General features: G+C 49.2%; 1 protein-coding gene across 1 annotated transcript in view; it reads left to right on the top strand.

The window, feature by feature from the left end:
* HMG20A (high mobility group 20A) overlaps positions 1–17,474 on the top strand; it is a 177,684-nt gene that overhangs the window by 83,393 nt on the left and 76,817 nt on the right. The gene's annotated exons all lie outside the window — the stretch shown is intronic.

The raw sequence follows: 17,474 nt of genomic DNA, 5'->3' as shown, positions 1-17,474 counted from the left end.
GGAAAACAAGGGCCAGTTTATTTCTAGTTTAGTGAAGTAAGCTGTGTGAAACAAGAAAATCTCCTTCAAATTCCCCTAGAAGTTGCTAGGAATAAACTTCAGCTGTCTGCAGCAAGAGCTGGTCACTGTAACAGAGCATCTGCTCAGCATCCTTGTGGGATCTGGGTCACCTCTCTAAATGTCCTGCAGCAAAATTTCTTCCTGGGATTCTCAGCAGAAATGTTGCCTCTGTGGTCCCAAGATAGATGCTCCCACTACGCTGCCTGCTGAAAGTTGTCCCTTCTCTTAATCCCAGTGGTGACGTGGGAAATGGGATCAGTGGGTCACAGAGGTGCTGTGTGTCTCAGCTGCCTGCCTGTCCTGTCTGCACTGGAGAGGAAAGCTGCTTTTGTGGCATGGCAGGGCTGGCTGGGGACCTCAGTGGGCCTGGAGGAAGGGACGTGTCCGTGTGAGCAGCAAGGATTTCCTGCTTCTGTCCAGTGATTATAACTTGTCCTCTGCCTTCTCTGGCTCCTAATTTCCCCTTTCTTCCCTTCTCTCATCTTCCCTTCCCCCTTCAGAGTCTGCCATCTCTTGCAGCTTCCTCATCATGTTCAGCTCAATATTCTTTGACAGCAGCTCTGGAAGGAAGGAACAAGTTCAAGCAGCCCTGTTCCCTTCAGAAACCTCTTTCTGAGGAACAGGGCAGCAGAGCTGTGCCCTAGAACACAGTGTTTCCCTGTCAGGGCAGTGGGCTCTAACAGGCTTTAATTGCCCTGATCATCCTCACCTGGGCCCTCCATCCACCTCTACCCATCAGCCCTGGAGCACCTTGTAAGGCCTGGCCCGCAGCCCTTTCCTGAGTTTCACTGTGTCTGCTTCCAGCCCTTTCCTGATCTGAGGGTTCTTTGGATTTCCTGGGCTGACCTCAGACCTGATTTGTTATCTTACTCTTGCCTGATGATTTATTAATAGACCTGTTTTTAACTGCCTGACTCAAGTGCTGTGGGACCATATCCTGTTGGGAAGGTTGTTGTCCACACCTCTGCTTGCAGGCTTGTCTGCATTTATGGAAGAGCAGGACCTTGCTGTTTCCTGACACTCCTTTGAGAGCTTCAGCTTGGAGTAGTTCTGTCTCTCAAGTTAGATATGGACAAAAAAAAAAACCCTGTAAAGCTTTGTCTTGCTCATGGACCTGGGGCCTGGTTTTACTCTTCTGTTGATGGCTTGATGACTGTGCTGTGTGCTCTGCCCTGGAGCAGGCAACTGTGAACTGGCAGGCAGCAGCCACTGCCTGTACTCCCAGGCTGCAGTGCTGGGGGTGATCCCAAGCAGGACTAAATTCCATTTTGCTTATATCTACAAAAGCTGATGCAGTCAAATAAACCTGTTCTGACAGCAGCATTTAATAGCCATGCTGTCTGCAAAACCCTGGGTTCTTGTGCTCTCTGGTAATGAATGTGTGTTTTCAGCAAGCTGAATTTATTGTCTTGGAACTGGATTTACAGCTCAGCATCTGCTGCGTACCTGTACACCCAGACCATAAAAGACACTGGAGGGGAGACAGGAGGGGGAGGTGTTCAGTGCTCAAGCACACCCACAGGAGAGAAGGCAGCAGCTTTTGTGCACCTTGTTCTGCTGAAGCTGACATACAGGTGACTCCTCCGTGCTGGGGTGAGCAGGGAGGCAGTGAAGGGAGCCCAAGCCAAGGCAGTAGCAGGCAGACATCTCTCCTCCCACAGTGCTCTTGTTTCCTGGAGTGTGGGAGGCTTGTGTGTGGGGAGGGATGGTACAAGTTGCAGGGTGTGGAGCAATGCCTTGTGCCACATCCTCTTCATCTTCCTGGTGCTTTGCTCTGTCCTTACAACATCCTCAACCCCTGCCACACTTACACCTGTAAGGAAAGTGCAAAGGGTTGGTAGTGGGATGTCTTCAAGATGGAGTGTGAGCCTCTGAGGTGCCTTCGGCCCTTAGAGTCACTAACAAGGGTCGCTGTGCATCAAGGCCAGAGGCAGGGTTAATAACAAGAGCCCTGCTTTTGGTTCCTCTCCTCCAATTTTAGGAAAGTTGTGGCAGGGAGGAATTTTGGTGCTCTCTGCCTTGTTTCACTTCTGTCTCCTGTTGTGGCTGGTAGTCATGCTTGTTTCTGCCTTATAGATTAGATGCTGTCACTGCACACAGTTGCATCCCACCCTGGGGCTGGCTGCATTTTGGTGATTCATGCTAGCCCAGAGGACTGCCTTCTTATTCCATCAATTTGATGGAAAGAGGCAGTTGAACTTGTTGTTTACATGATTACTAGAATGCCTGCATGGCAGAAAGCTGTATTTGTAATTAATATCTGTACCAATGGCCTAACAGTTAGTCATCTTTCATTACTGTATGGGCATTCTCTCTTCAGCAGCTGGCAGAGCCTTTCTTTGATGTTGTGGCTAACAGCCAGTGAGGGCAGCCAGCTGTCCAGAGAGCTCTTGGGCTCAAGCAGAAGTGGTTTCAGTGTGCTGCATGACACAGAAGGCATTGCAGCATTCCTCTTCTTGCTTTGTATCTAAATGGAGCTTTCAATGAATGCCTCAGGGAGAATATCAGAGATCTGCTCTGGCTGGCCCATCTCAGGCAGAGGGTTTGTTCTGGTGCTGTTCCTGGGAGTTTCTCCTATCCCTTTGGTGGGCAGTTGGTATGGTGAAGACACAAACACTTCTCCAGGCAACAATGTTCTCTCAGGACCAGTGTTTCCTGGCCCTTTCCAGGAGGCAAAGTTAGTGGTGGGTAACTCATTCTCATTTGAATATCAAGGAAAAGGGACTGATTTACAGATCATTTCCCCAAGGACTTCATCAGGCTCTTGCTTTTCTCCTGCTGGATCCTTTGCTCTGCACAGAAGTGCACTGCTTGACTCCTCTGTTCCTCCTGCAAGTCCATGTTGTCTCTTCCTCCTGCCTCTGCTCTCCCTTCTGTTCTGCTTTTTGGTTTTTTTCCTCACAGCTGTTTGTATTCAGGACTCTCCTGCTGTGCCAGGCTGCTGGGTTATCCCTGCATGAGTTTCCTACAGCTCTCCTAAGTGTTTGTGTGCCAGCACATCCACAAATCATAGGGATGTGTGGGTGAGGACTAGGGATGGAGCAGCCACTGGCTCCCATGGCATCACAGGCTCTCAGAGCTAGCAGAGGGAGGGGAAGGGCCTTTCTCCAGGGACTTTGCTGCCTAGGAAAGGGGAAAAGCTCCTTGGGTGCTGGAAGCAGCCTGTCAGCTTGGCAGGGAAAAGGGAGGGAGGGTAGAAGCAGGTTGGGAAGGACAACAGCCAGTGTTGGGCAGGGTGGGCTGGGGAACAGACTGGCAGTGTCAGGGGCAATGAGGGAGAGGGTATGAATGAGAAAATGCCTCCCTTTGAGGGTGGGGGTCTTGTCACATGGAGCCCTCAACCATTTCCCAGCTCAGACATGCTTCTCCTGTGGATGACACTGCTGCCCACGCCTGGCAGGGGATGATATGTGCTCTGCTCTCAAGGAATCCTCTCCACAAGGTCAGAAGCGTGGTGCTCTCCTTGCTTGACTTCAGGCCTGGTGAGCTTTGGGCCACCCCTTCTCCCTCCAGCACTTGTCTCTGCATTCTCAGATGGCTCTTCTTCTTTCCCAACCACTCCTGTGGCTGCCACAGAACTCATGTTCACCTCTTTCCCCAAGCTTTGGCTCAGGCTGAGGGAAGCACCTTCTGTGGGCCCCCAAAAATATTTTGGTCCTGGATGTTGTTCTGCTGGAATTTCAGGGGTGCTAAGTGGTGAGATGTATGAGTGAAAGAACTAGAGGAGACGTGGGAAATACTTTACTTGGGGGAGCAGTGGAGGGGATGCTGGTCTTGTATGGAGTTCTGAGGTAAATTTGTCATGGGAACAGCCTTGGGTAAAACAAAAAAAGCAAGCACAGCTGGGTTTGTAACAGGTCTGCCAGAAGCTTCACTTGCTGGTCTCAGATGTGCTGCTGTTCTCACCCATCCCCTTGTATGTGTTTTCCAATCTCTCCCTCTTCTCCATTCACAGTGAGTGCTCTGGGACAGCAGCCTCATCTGCCAGTGTGTTTTGCAAGCACTTGATACATACTTGGTGCTGAGTAAATTACTGCCTCTGTTGTTATTATTGCATCGGTAGCTCAGGGCTCCTGAGCACACACAAGGCCAGATCGTCTCAGCAATCGGTTTACAGCACGTGGCACACGGAGGGCTCTCCAGCAAAGCCCTGGGCCTGCTGTGCCAGGCAGGAGGGGGCTGGGCTGAGCTGGGCTGGGTTGCAGTGTGTCCTCCTGCCCTCCCAACTCCCATGCCAACCAGTGGCATCAAGTCCTTTGGTACTTGTTCCTTGATTTCCCCCTCTTCCCCCCACTGGCTCACCTGACAAGGTCTGTTGAGTGAATGCATTCACTCAACAGGGCCTAAGGGTTGGTGTGACTTGTCCAAGATAACACAGTAGTCAGGAGTAAACCCAGGGACTTTTGCTGCCCAGTTGTGTGTTTTAACTGCTCCTCTTGCTCCCCAGGAGGACACTTGGATCCTGTTGGAAGCACAGCAGATGGAGCAAGGCAGCAGGTCCAGCTCCAGCCGCCTGGCAGGGAAAGGGCGAAGCAGCAGCACCAGTGACCTTGTTGATTTATTCATTAGACAATGCTTAGAAGAAGGGGAGGATTGATTTGTCTGTCAAATACAGCACAAAACCATGTGGCCTGCAAGGGGAGGACTAATTGTGCCACTGACACACAGACCAGAACTGACTCACGCAGTCAAGCACCTTTTCATTATGTTTTCCTGCTAGTCAGCTCTTCTTTTCATCTATCCTGTTATCTCAGGCAATTTATTGATGCGAAGTTAAATTTAAGTGGTTATTTTGCCTGTGAAAATGAGGAAAAAAATGTCTGAACTGAATACTATGAGATGTTGGATCAATCTCTGTTATGGAACCAGTTTGAAGCCATCCAGCTGTAGGATCCACAGTAACAAAATGCCTTCAAGGGGCCAAGTCCCTTGTTCAAAAGCACTTTGTGGGCTCTTATTAAGTGTCCCAAAACAGTCAGGTTCTTGATTCTTGAATCCAAGGGATTCTTGAAAGCACCATACTGCCTGCATGCCTTTGAAATCAGTGCCAAAGCTACTTTAAAGATTAAAAAAAATAAAGAAAACTTTTTGTATGTACAGTGTGATTGCTCTGAGGCTGCTGTTCTTGAAAACAGGCAAGGGCCAAATTTAAATTGGCTGTTTCACATGCAAGTAGTGGCACTGCTGCAGGAGCTCTCCCAGGCAGCACAAGTGGGCTCTACCTGTTCTGTGGGCAGCTCAGGCACTGCTGAGCCTCCATCAGCACCGTGCTGGGATAAGGTGGGCCTGGCTGGGTGGCAGCATGGGACAGACGTGAGCTGTGCCTTGTGCTGTGCCCTGACAGCCTCCACTGCTGCTCCCTGAACTGCCAGGCACGCTGCTCTCCCTCTGTGCAAGAGAGATGTGGCACTGTCCTTCCTAAGGACAGTGACCAGCCATGCAGTCACAGGGGTCTGCCACTTCTCTCAGTTTGCTGTCTCGATCAGCAGCTCTGCCTGCACTGCAGGAGGCTTTGGCCTGTTCCCCACAGAGCTGAGGAGATTCCTGTGTGTGTGAGACACCTGCAGAGACTCCAGGCTTGGTCATGCCCTGGACAGCTCCTGCTAGTGATTGCCAGCCCAGGCCTCACTGGCAGGCATTGCGGGCCAGTGCAGTCCTTTCGAAGATTTCCAAAGGCTGCAGTGGGTGCTGAGCTGAGCCTGCACCGAGCGCACAGGGCAGAATTCACTGTCTTTACTAATTTGGTTTTCATTCTCCCCCGCTGCTCTGCTAAATGGACCTCAACCCTCGTCTTGAATCAAGTACTTTGCCAAAATTTGCACCCCTACAGGACTTGAATAGCCCCTCCTCTCACTTCCAGCCTCTCCTTTCCTTGCAATTTCTGTTCCTCCTCCACAATTTTTTGAAGGCCATTCATCCTCTAGTTGCAGAATGTGCCTCTCTCTCCCCTGCTTTAGCTTCTTGCTGCCCACAGGATGTTGAACATTATTCCATCCTGCATTGCAAAACTAATCACCTTTTAATTATGTAGAGGGAGTTGGAAAAGCCTTTCAAAGCCTAGAGTCCTCTTGCAAAGCAGAGGCAATGTGAACCTGGCAGTTTTTTGTATTGAAAGTGAGCTGTTCCTTTAAGCCACACATTACACCTTCCACCAGTGTTTAGTCATGGACGAAAACGCCAACTGAGAGATTCCTGGACTTTTTATGAAAGCAAAGGGGGATTCATTTGAACAAGAACTGGATTCCTTTCTCTTGGCTCCTCTCATCCCCACAGAGATAAATTAGGGATACTCTCAGCATGAAGGCAACACAGTTGGAAAGTCAACTGTTCTGCAGAGGGATTTCAGAAAATCTTGTGGATTTGGCAGGGAGGACATCAGTACAAATGGCCAACTACCTCCCAAAGGGTAAAACTCCTCTGGATCAGGGAAAAGCTGCTTGCAGTTTGTTTTGGTGCTTTCTGTCTCACTATGGGGCTTTTAGGACTTTGGAGGGAGTAATGAATCAAGGGTCTCAACTTACAAGACTTCCTTTTTGCTGTGATGTTCATGTGAAAAAGTAATAGCAAAGGCCTGTGAGAGCTCCATTAACGTCTCTTATTCATACTGCCTGGTTTATGGGTAGTCACTGAACTGGATGCTTGCTAATCTTGTGCTTACTTCTCCTATAGCTGTGCCCTGCTGCTTCTCCCTTCATAGTTCCCATCCAAATCACCTATAAGAGAGCAATATTCTGCATTCATGTAGCACCTGGCAGTCACAGACAGACTTAGGGAGCAGCAGTGGAGTCTGCTATGGACCCTGACCCTTTTCTGTATCCCAGATGAATTATCACTGGGCTGAATTATTCAGTCATTGCACAGTTTTTCTCACCTCCAAAAAAGAAAAAAAAAAAGGAGAACACCTTTTACCTGAGCCATTCAGTTAGTTCAAGGGCAAATAGAGAAACAGGTCAGGGATCTCCAGTTGCTGTGTCATGTGTGTGGTAGTAGACCACACTCCCTGTGGTGAGGTTGAGAAGGAGCAGCTCTAGGCTTGGATACTTACCTGGATTTCTGTGAGTGGCTGCTCAAAGGGAAAATCCTGTGTGACCACATGTTCTGTTTATTCTCTGCACCTGAGCTGTGACTAAGTTGAAAAAGCTACAGAAGTACAACTTTCCTTCCAGCATCCTCGGGAGGCTGGCGTGAGAAAGCCCAGGAATGGGTAAGCCTGAAGGACAGACAGGCCTGGCAAAAAAGGACAAGATGACTTGAGCTATTGGCATGAAGATTTGGGTGAAAGGTGAGAGGGGAGCTTGTGTTCAGCCTGCCTTGCCTCTGATTCCTGTTTTGATACATGGTGATTCTCAGCTATCATATGGATGCAGCTCTGCCTGGGGGGACTTGTATCTGCTGTGTGTTGTGATGCTTGGTGTGAAGGAAGGGCAAAGTCCCCTTTATTGACACTGGCACCACCAGTCAGCAAACAGCCGTGTTCAACTTTGGAAACCTTTCTGCCCCAAGAGAGGCCCACAATTAAATCCTCACCCACTACCCTGAGGACAAGAGGACCCTGGAGTTGAGGCAGTATCTTTCCCTGGGCAGGCTGTGTGCTGCAAGCCTGTGTTAGCAGTTCATTTACATGTTAGCCAGGGCTGCAGGCCTCACTGCAAGCCTGGGAGTCAGCCAGGGCAGTGATGCATTCAGCTGGCAGGCTGGGCTTCAAATCCTCTACAAAGCAGTTCATCTCTTGATCTCAAAAAGACAAAAGTAATGAACCTCTTGAAAGAAGATTGCTGGTTTTCCTGTTGTACTGCCACAACATTTGGACACTGGTTAGAGGAGGCTGGAGTCAAAGCAAGAAACTGTTGAATGAATAAATCGGCTTAGAGGGCTTTGTAGCAATTTATTCCGCTCTTTGGTCCTTTGGGCTTGTGTGCAGCTCATAAACGAGCTTATTATTCTGTCATGATTCATAGCTCTGTGGCAGAGGCAGAGGCTGGATGTGCCACCAGGAAAGACACAGGGGCTGGAGATGGAGCACTGGAAGTGGAGATCAGGCAGAGGTCACCTGGAACGTGGGGGAGAGGGAGCGCCTGTGCCTGCAGCCAGCAGTGAGCGACAGGGCTGGTGGATCAGGACTGATGGATCAGTGTTGCCCTGATTTTTCAAAGTGTTAAGTTTTCTTGTGTAGTTCTTTTGAAAGTTTTAAAATTCTCGTAAAACTTCTTTAGCCTTCTGGTAATGTTTACATATTTGAGAGTCAGAGGTCCCACACAATTTCATGTAGAAATAGAACAGTTTCCATATTTCTCTGAGGGTGAAGAGAAATGATGGATTGATCTTTGGACCAGTGTGGTTGGAGAGGTGGTAATTCCATCCTCCAATCCACGGTCACCTTTGGAATTCTGGAAATACCAGATGTTGGAATAAAATTGGCTCTTTCTCTTTTGAACCTCCCAAGCTCCTGTGTACTGATTTATTTGTCCAGTAGTGACAGATCAGGGCTGATGGAGCAGGACTGAAGGATCAGGGCTGAAGGATCAGGGCTGGTGGATCAGGGCTGAAGGATCAGGGCTGGTGGATCGGGGCTGGTGGATCGGGGCTGGTGGATCAGGAGTGAAGGATCAGGGCTGGTGGATCAAGGCTGATGGATCAGGGCTGATGGATCAGGGCTGGTGGATCGGGGCTGGTGGATCAGGGCTGGTGGATCAGGAGTGAAGGATCAGGGCTGGTGGATCAGGGCTGATGGATCGGGGCTGGTGGATCAGGGCTGGTGGATCAGGAGTGAAGGATCAGGACTGAAGGATCAGGGCTGAAGGATCAGGGCTGGTGGATCAAGGCTGATGGATCAGGGCTGATGGATCAGGGCTGGTGGATCAGGGCTGGTGGATCGGGGCTGGTGGATCAGGGCTGAAGGATCAGGGCTGGTGGATCAAGGCTGATGGATCAGGGCTGATGGATCAGGGCTGGTGGATCAGGGCTGGTGGATCGGGGCTGGTGGATCAGGGCTGAAGGATCAGGGCTGGTGGATCACCGCGCGTGCAATGCAGGAAGTGGGGAATGACCTTCCCTGATCAGGGTTTAATTTGTGGCTGCTTTAGCATTCCTTTAAAGATATCTGAGATCTCCCCGTGACAGGAAAATGTTTTGTACTTCTACTGGTAGGAAGCTTAGCGATGGGTTACATACAGTCTGTCTTTAGGGAGGCTTTAACCCTCCCATCTGTATCCTGGGACTTCTCTGTTCCACTTCACTGTTCACAACAGCCATTTCAGCCTTTCCTCGTATCAGTGGCAGAGTTTCTTATTGGGATGTTCTGCTCTAGCACACACCAAGGCACCTCAGAAGTCCCTCATGCTCCCCTTAGCATGTATGACATGATGTCCTACTTACAGTGCTGCACAGCTGCATGTTGGGGGGCTCTCTGTCACTGGAGATTAATGCTGCAGACAGGAATCAGCTTGAGATGGGGCTTCAAGATGTCCCAGCCCATTATCTGTGTGTCTGATCTAATCTGTCAGTCAGTCTCCCTGGCAAGGGAGCGACAGCATGTGCCAGGCTGCTTAGCCAGATGCTGTGGTATATTTGGTGTTTCAGAGCTGTCAAGGAGAAAAGGAGAAGCCCTGGCCTTTAGCACCTCCCTTAGTTTTTCCAGAATGAGGCTGAATTGTATCTGAAGGGCTGATGCTCAGCTCTGTCTTTAGAGAATGAGCAGGTGGGCTTTATTCTCTGTGCCCAGGTCACAGGAGCCTGAAACATGCTGTCCATACCTAGTCCCTGTGCTCAGTGATGTCCTTTCTGTCCACAGCCCTCCTGAGCAAAGGCATCTCTGCAGAGCCTGACAGCTGCTGGTGCAGCTGTGGATGTGGTTTCTCAGCCATGACCTTGGGAGGCTTTCTTTGCACACCCATCTCCCTAGAATCACACAGTGGGACTCTGATCTTGTTTGCTTTTCCTTTTGCCAAATGCAGGGGTTATTTTGACCAGGAACTTGCCTGCAGTGGCCCAAGACACAGGAGTCTTTGAGAACAGCCCTTCTCAGGGTGTTCACAGAGATGCTGTCCTGTCATTCCTCAAAAACAGTTTTGATGGAAGACTGAGCCTCCAGCAGTGCATTACTTCATCACACAGGATTGTGAGGTGCAGGTTCTGTTCTCTGTGTATATTGTTGAAGTTGGGATTCATCCCGTCCAAGCTGAGGAATGCAGATAAACTGTGAGTGCAGCTCTGTTTGTTGGGATCACAGTCACGGCTCTCAGGGAGAGAGGGAGATCAGCTCATCTGAGACCACTTGCCTTCTAGCCATGCTCTCCAACTTGCAGGTTGTAAAACGAGCTTGGGATGACTATTCTCCACTCCTCCCTTGGGTGTTGAAGGTAATAGAGGTAAATGCAGGTCTCTGACCCTAGACAGGAGCTGTCTCTGAAGTGTATCCAGAGGCAAACCATTCATCATGACACTGTGGCTCTTTGCTATAGTTCCTGGTGCAATGTGGTGGTGGTGGGCAGCCTTGTGAAGTTTTGTTCAGGTGGTTTAGGTGTACATGTGCAGTCGAGGGTGCTTTGCTTGCCTTAGCCTAAAGGAAAGCATCCATCCAGCCAGCCAAGTGTTCCTTCTCCTGCAGTGGTAAATAGTGGATACCTACAATAGAGGATGAATGTAGGAATAGGATAAGCATGTAGTGACACCTCTTAATATATTCTCTCCATCTCCAGAGATTTGACATTCTTAGCCAAATGTCATTTCCTACAATCAGTAGCTCTAGATGGAGTTTTCTCCCTTGAATTTGTTCAGTCAGTCTTTCAGCTTACAAGAATTTATAGTATCCAGCCTCCTGAAACAAGGAGTTCCACTGCTCAAATCCTGTTGGTGCCCAAAACACAGGATTTTGTGTTGGCTTCTCTAGTAAAGCAAACCTAATAACTCAAAGAGATGAAGGTCCCTGGATAGATATCTTTGAAGCTTCTTAAACCTGAATGGCTTTCTGTGGAAGTGTGAGTCAGCAGAGTGTTGCTTGTAGCTTAGAAATACTTTCAAGGCTTCTGGCACAAATATGTCTTCTGAAAACCAGGCTCTGGTTTGTGTCAGCGTGGGCTCCAGGACGCTGAGAGTTCCCAGAGGATGAATCTGCAGACAGGCGTTTCTTCAGTCAGCTGGGAGCCAGGCTGGAAAGGAGAGGCAGTCATGTCCTCTTCTCATCGGGTCCCAGCTACTGCAGCGTAGAGGAATTTCTGAGAGAAATGGGTCACGATCTGGATGTGCGTGATTTATATGTTTAAAGGGAAGGTTGAGCTACCCCAGCCTAGGCCTCAGATGTGGGCCTCGGTGAGGCCTTGGAGCCTGTGGCGCAGTTAAGAATAAGTTTGTGGCGCAGTCAGAAATTATGTTAAGGTATAACACAATGTACTGAGCTATCTAGGTGTGAATTAATATAGGTCTGCAGTGTGAAACTTTAGCCACCTTAAGACAGGAACAAACAATGTTTGCTTGCCAATGAGAGTGTGCTCACGATTGTGAACTGTCTAGAAGTGTATAAAAACTACTGTCTGTAAACAATAAAGGGAGAACGTCGGATTAACCATATTGGTTTGGATCTGCGTTGGTTCCTGTCCAGCTCACCTTTTTATTTTTGGTCCCTGTTTCACAGCAGTGCAGGCACAGGTGCCTTCTGCAGGTGCGAGCTGTGGGTGTGAGGGACGGGCTGTGCCTGCCCTCTCCACCGCCTGTGGTGCTGTAGCAATGCTGGGGCAGAACAGTCCGGCATTCATTGTGTGCTACACCTTTGCAGGAAGCTGAAGGGAGCACCGCAGCCTTTTGGCTGGGAAGGGACTCACACGGAACAACGAGGGAGAGCACAGAGAGTGATTTGCTTGTGAGAAATGAAAATGAAGGCTCTGCTGATTCCACAGGAGCTCTCAGCAGGCTCATCAATCCCTCTGACCCAACAGCCAAGCTGAAAAGAGTGCATTTACATTTCAAAGAGAGGGAGAAGGTGTGCAGAATGAGGCGGATTCTTCATTTGGTGATCCTTGGGTAGGTTAAAGAGGCAAGAACCGTCTCCTCTCCTGTGCTTCAGTCACATGTGCAAACCATGCGACTGAAATTTCAGAAATGCTTGGGATCCAGAGGTCTCCATCAGGAAGACAACTCCAATTCAGGGTGCACACAGATTGATGTCACTCTGTCAGAGCTGCACCTGCTTATGCCAGCTCTGAGGGTGGCTGAGGGCCAGGCAGCACTTGGGTAATCAGATGGGAAATAAGGAAGTCACTTTGATTAAAGCTGAGAGACAACATGTGGGGGAACAGTGGGAGGACCCACTCTGAGCCACTGGAAGGGAAATCTACTGGAAAAAAAGGCTGGGGAAGGATTTTTGGGGTTTGAATGGATGAAATAATAAGAAAAGAAAGGCTCAGAGAAGGCTGCAAATGTTTTGGAGATAGGATTGTTTGGGACAGTAGCAGGAAAACAGCCAAATTCTCCTGTCATCGTGTTTCAGACCCACTGTGGGTGAGTGGCATGGCAATTTTTGGATGAAATGACAGAACACTGAACCCCAAAGACTTTTCCTAGCAGAGGGCTCCTCTCCCTGGGGAGACATGGGGAGTAAAGGCGGGGTCTGATCCTGGGATGTGCCAACCACTGTTGGATGTCTAAGATCCTCCTCAGCCCGGAGCCAGGGTTTGGCCCTGTGCTGTTGTCATGGTTTGATGCTGGCGCAATGCCAGAGCCCCCATGAAAATGCACCTTCCCAAAATAAATGCTGTGAGATGTGATCAGGAACAGAGCAGAGCAGGCCCAAGCTTAGAAATAAAGGAGAAAGAACTTTATTAAGGTACTACTATGATAAAAGACACACACTAAATCCAGAATGAAAACGCTCTAAAACATTCCTCCTCCCCCCAGCCAAACTCCAACAAACCACAGTGAGACACAACTTGGACCCTTAATCAAGTCATCACCCTTCAGATAATCAATACTCAGTCCCTCAAGGGAGAGAGGAGTCTCTCTTGCACCACAGACTCCCCCAGGAAACACAGTTGCCACCCTTGTGTTTCCATGTCACACATGGCAACCGCCCGGAGAAAATCTGCCAGTGTGACACTTTTTTTTCCATGTCACAGTGCTCTCACCACCGTGCATGGACAGACTGTTCATAGGGCTCTTTTAAGGATGCTTTGCCAAGGACCAAAAGAAACAACAGTTCAGCTTCTCATTTTGGGACCAAAGTCCCCCCCATTTCCCTCCTCCCCTGGGGCCGAGGGTCTCAAGAACAGAGATCATCTTCTTCCTGAAGACAGAGGGCATCACCACACCCTCCTCAGCTTTTCTCTGTTCACTCCATTCCTGTGCTGGCAGTTGCTGAAGCAGGTCTCTTGGCTCACCGTTGCATCCCCCTAAAAATGCAGTCTCTGTTGCAGGAGAATTCGGTTCAGGCTATGGCTAGCAGGAAAAGTCCAGCCAAAAGCCACTCCATCATCTCCTTCCACCTAGAATTTCTTTTTCTAACATCTCAGATCCCAGACTGTCTCTCTTCTACTTCAAATCGAGGAGGAGTAATATTTCACAAAGCTTTCATTTCCCAGGAAAGGGTTAAAAGTCTCGGACTCCCCCCGGACGGCTGAACTCTCTGCCCAGAACTCCAAATCTCACGGCAGGGCACCTTCCCCCGCCTTCTCCTTCTCCTCTGCCAGCGAATTCCAGGTGCCGTCGGGCTCTCTGTCTCTTTCCCTCTGGTGGGGGGAACAAAGACATCTCCGTGTCTCTCCACCCTTCCGTCCACAGGAGCTGGCTCGGTTCCAGTCCTTTTACCCCTCGGCTCACCTCGACCAGGCCACATGGCTTCCCCTCCCCACCCAGCCCCATGGCTGGGCAAGAGAGGTCTGCACAGCACCCTGACTGGAACCAAAGAGAAAGCTCCCCTGGCAGTTCTTGCTTTTAACCCCCCGTGTTCTCAGAGGCGTGTCCATACCTTCAGTGGTCACTCCTGGTGCCAATATCCAAACCTGACCACTGACTGGTTTGACCCAACTTCCTGAGAAAATTCACTTCCGTGTCAAGCCACGACAGCTGTGCAAAGCTTGTGCTGGGGTATTGGTGGAGCCTCTGCTCCCTCTAGGGAGCTGGGGACTCCCAGGGGACAGTGACACGGCTGCAGTGGTGGAGACAGAGCTACCTAGGGATGCTTCTCTGACATTGGTGAGCACGTCAGGCTCTGGGGCCATGAAAGCTCCAAGCCTGTGAACTTGTTCCTTCAAATAGCTTCTCCGCTAGAAATTTGACTTGCCCAAAACAAGTTTGCTTGTTGTTTTAATGAAGGACGTTCCCTCTGCTAGCCAAAATGTGTGCAAGATGGCAGGTGAAGCAGGAAAGGCGGGCTGAACAGACAGAACAGTCACCAAACCTTCCTCTAACCACACCTGCCAAGGTGGGACTCCTTAGAGAGTCCTTAGAGAGACTCCTTAGAGCCACTGGGTTTGGACTGGAGGAGAGGTGGGGTGTGCAGCTCTGGGGGCACACAACCTGCCTTAAAGCCTCGAGCAAACCAGCTGAGACACTGTTTGATTGAGTCACTCTGAAGGGAGGTAGAGTCTGTCACACATACCCACTGTAATGACTATGAACAAACCCAGAACAGCTGGCTGGAGCATATGGAGCATCCAGAAGGGAAAAAAGCTGAAATAATTCCCTTTTCTCTGCTCTTTGCTTACCCTGGCCCTGATTCAGGAGCACACTGGGGACTGTGCTCATCTTTAGGCCTGCACTTTAGATCCCAATGATTTCCTTTTCAGTTTTACTATCAACTTAATGAGTTCTCTGGGCAGATAAGCACCTGCCTGAGTGCAGTTGGGGTACAGCATCTTTAATCACTGATTCCATAAGGAATCTGGCTCCCCCATTTACCAGCTGGCTCCTCTGTGGGGTCAGGTGGGAGTCCAGCCTGCACCCTTGCTCCAGGATAAGAATTGGGTCTGTAGATGGGCCTTGGTAAAGAAGGCAAGGAAGAAACACAGGAACGGAGTCATCTTGTCACTCAAATGGTCTTAATGGTCCACTTCCTGGGTTCTTGTGTTTTCACTTTGCCTTAGAGTTTATCAGGTTTTTGACTTTGGAATCAAATAGTTTCCTTCATCTGTACACTGCACATGTGGGAATAACTGCTCCAGGAGGCTCAGAGGTGGCAGGTTTGCTTCAGAGAATTTGGTACATCTTTTTCACACTTCTCCATGGTTTTTTCCATCTCCATCAGGAGGGACAGAAGGGCACAAGCAGATAATTGTTCCCCATTGCCAGTATTTCGGTAGCAGAGCAGTGACAGAAGGACTGAATTGTGCCATAAGCAACATATATGTGTGTATGAAAAATGGGAATGTGACATAAATGATCTCACCCGTCATTTCTGGCTTTGATGCCCAATAGAGGATAATTATCAGCTGCTCTTGCACAGAATGCACTGGTGAAATCAGGGGGAGTCTGTCAGAAACCAGTAAGAGGAGCAGAGGAATTCACAGGGAAGTTGCTTACTCTTTGTTGAAAATCTCTGTGTGTATGTGCACATAAGCACGTGTGTATGGGTTTTGCACTTGCCTCAGCATTTTTGGGTGGGCTGTGAAGCAAATTTCCTAAGCAGTCTGCACCCCCTGCTAAGCAAAAGCTGGCCTGAACATTTGTTATGTTAGGACAATGCATCTTTGTGGTACCCTTTAAGCAACTGCCTCATTTTAGATAAAAATCTGTTTGTGATTTTTTTAGGGCTCTTGCAATTTATTGCTTCCTCTGATATCCTAAACCTATTAGTTCTCTACCTATCCACAAAATCTTCCAGAGAAACAGAATTGTCAAGACCTGAATGTCGAATAAAAAAGCCCTGAGCAGGAATGAAAACAACCAAGTAAAGTAAAAAAATCAACAAAACAAAAGCTGGCTTAAGGGTTTCAGGCCGTACTGTGTATGGCACAAGAAGGGGCTATAAAAATAGAGCTGTTTTTACCTCTGCACCTCCCTTTTATTCAGAGCATCCCCGAGCTCCCTGTGGATGAGCTGGGATTGTAACCTGGAAGCAGCCTGTGAGTGCTCAGGGCAGCTGCATCTTTGGTCACTCTTCCCAGGAGGTGCTGCACTTTGGGATCCTGTGGCCCCCAGCTCTCCTTTGGCTGCTGTTGAGCAAAGGCCAAAGGAGACAAGACAACCCAGAGAACCTGGAACAGGAAAAAATTTTTCAGCAACACCCAGTGTTGACATTACAGCACATTTCTCAGCTCACAGGCAGAAGCAAAGCCTTGCTGTTACCTGCTATTCTCAAAGGTGCATTTCATCTCTACTCAAATAGTCATTTGACACCAGATTTTTAAATACAGCCTCCAGAAGGCTTTAATGTTAACATTAAAAAGATAATGAAAACAGGCAAACAGACAAATCATGATGCCCAGAACTCTGCTTCCTCATTGATAAAACATGAGAGCAGCTCCCCCCTTGTAAGATTCTGCCTTTCCAGACTGCTAGTCATTTATGGTTTTATTTATGAAAAGGAGAAAAAATGAGTTTCCATCACAGCCCCTAAGCATAATAGAAAGGGAAAGCTTTCATGCATTCTGCATGGGGCTGTGCTGTCAGACTGTGCAAGTGGGTAATAACATGATTTCTTTCGTTACAGCCCAAAACCTGCCTTCCAGTTCGATCACAGAGCTCAAAAATAAGTTTGCATTCAATAATATTCCTGTTGTGCTCATCCACAACTTCCTGCTTTGTACCTGTTTCCTTTTGCAGTGTTTGTGGGGTGGTGCATCCCTGTGCAAGGCACTGCTGCTGTTAATTACTGCAAGGCAGATATTAGCCTAAGAGGTCCCAACTGTTCCAGGCTCAGTGCAGTAAGAGAGAGTCTCTGTCTGGGAAGCTGAAGGTCTACATAGGCAGGGCAGATAGAAGTGTTATCAGTCTTAATTTTACTGAGAGCTTAAATGACCAGCCAGAGGTCACACAGGGAGCCTGTGGTGGACTCACACCTGGCATACACATTTCCCAGGGTTTATTTACACATCTAACCCAGGCTCCTTGTTCAGGAAGGCAGTGTGAGAATGCTGCCTGTGTGTGTGAGCCTGCTGCACTTCTGGGCTGTGGGCTGGATTTGCAGGGGACCTCCTGGGCTGAGCGAGGAGCTCTGGGTGCTGGAATAAAGGCACAGCAAGCAAACAGCAGCTCCAAGGTGCAGCTGCCCTGGATTGCAGAGCTCTGAGCAGCTCAAGGACAGAGCCTTCAACAAGGGGCAGAGGTCGGTGCTCGTACTTGGGCTCTCCCTGGGTGTGAGTGCTACACAAACCTGAGCAGCAGAGCACAAAGGGTGGGGGTTGCTCTGGTTTCAGGCTGATGAAGAGCACAGTCCTGTGGCTGGTGTGCTTTGTTGTGTGGGCATTGATGTTCAGAAGCAGCTAAGA

Source organism: Anomalospiza imberbis, chromosome 13, assembly GCF_031753505.1.
Source record: "Anomalospiza imberbis isolate Cuckoo-Finch-1a 21T00152 chromosome 13, ASM3175350v1, whole genome shotgun sequence".
NCBI lineage: Eukaryota > Metazoa > Chordata > Aves > Passeriformes > Viduidae > Anomalospiza > Anomalospiza imberbis.
Note: the sequence above shows the minus strand (reverse complement) of the source record. Positions and strands in the feature narration are given on the sequence as shown.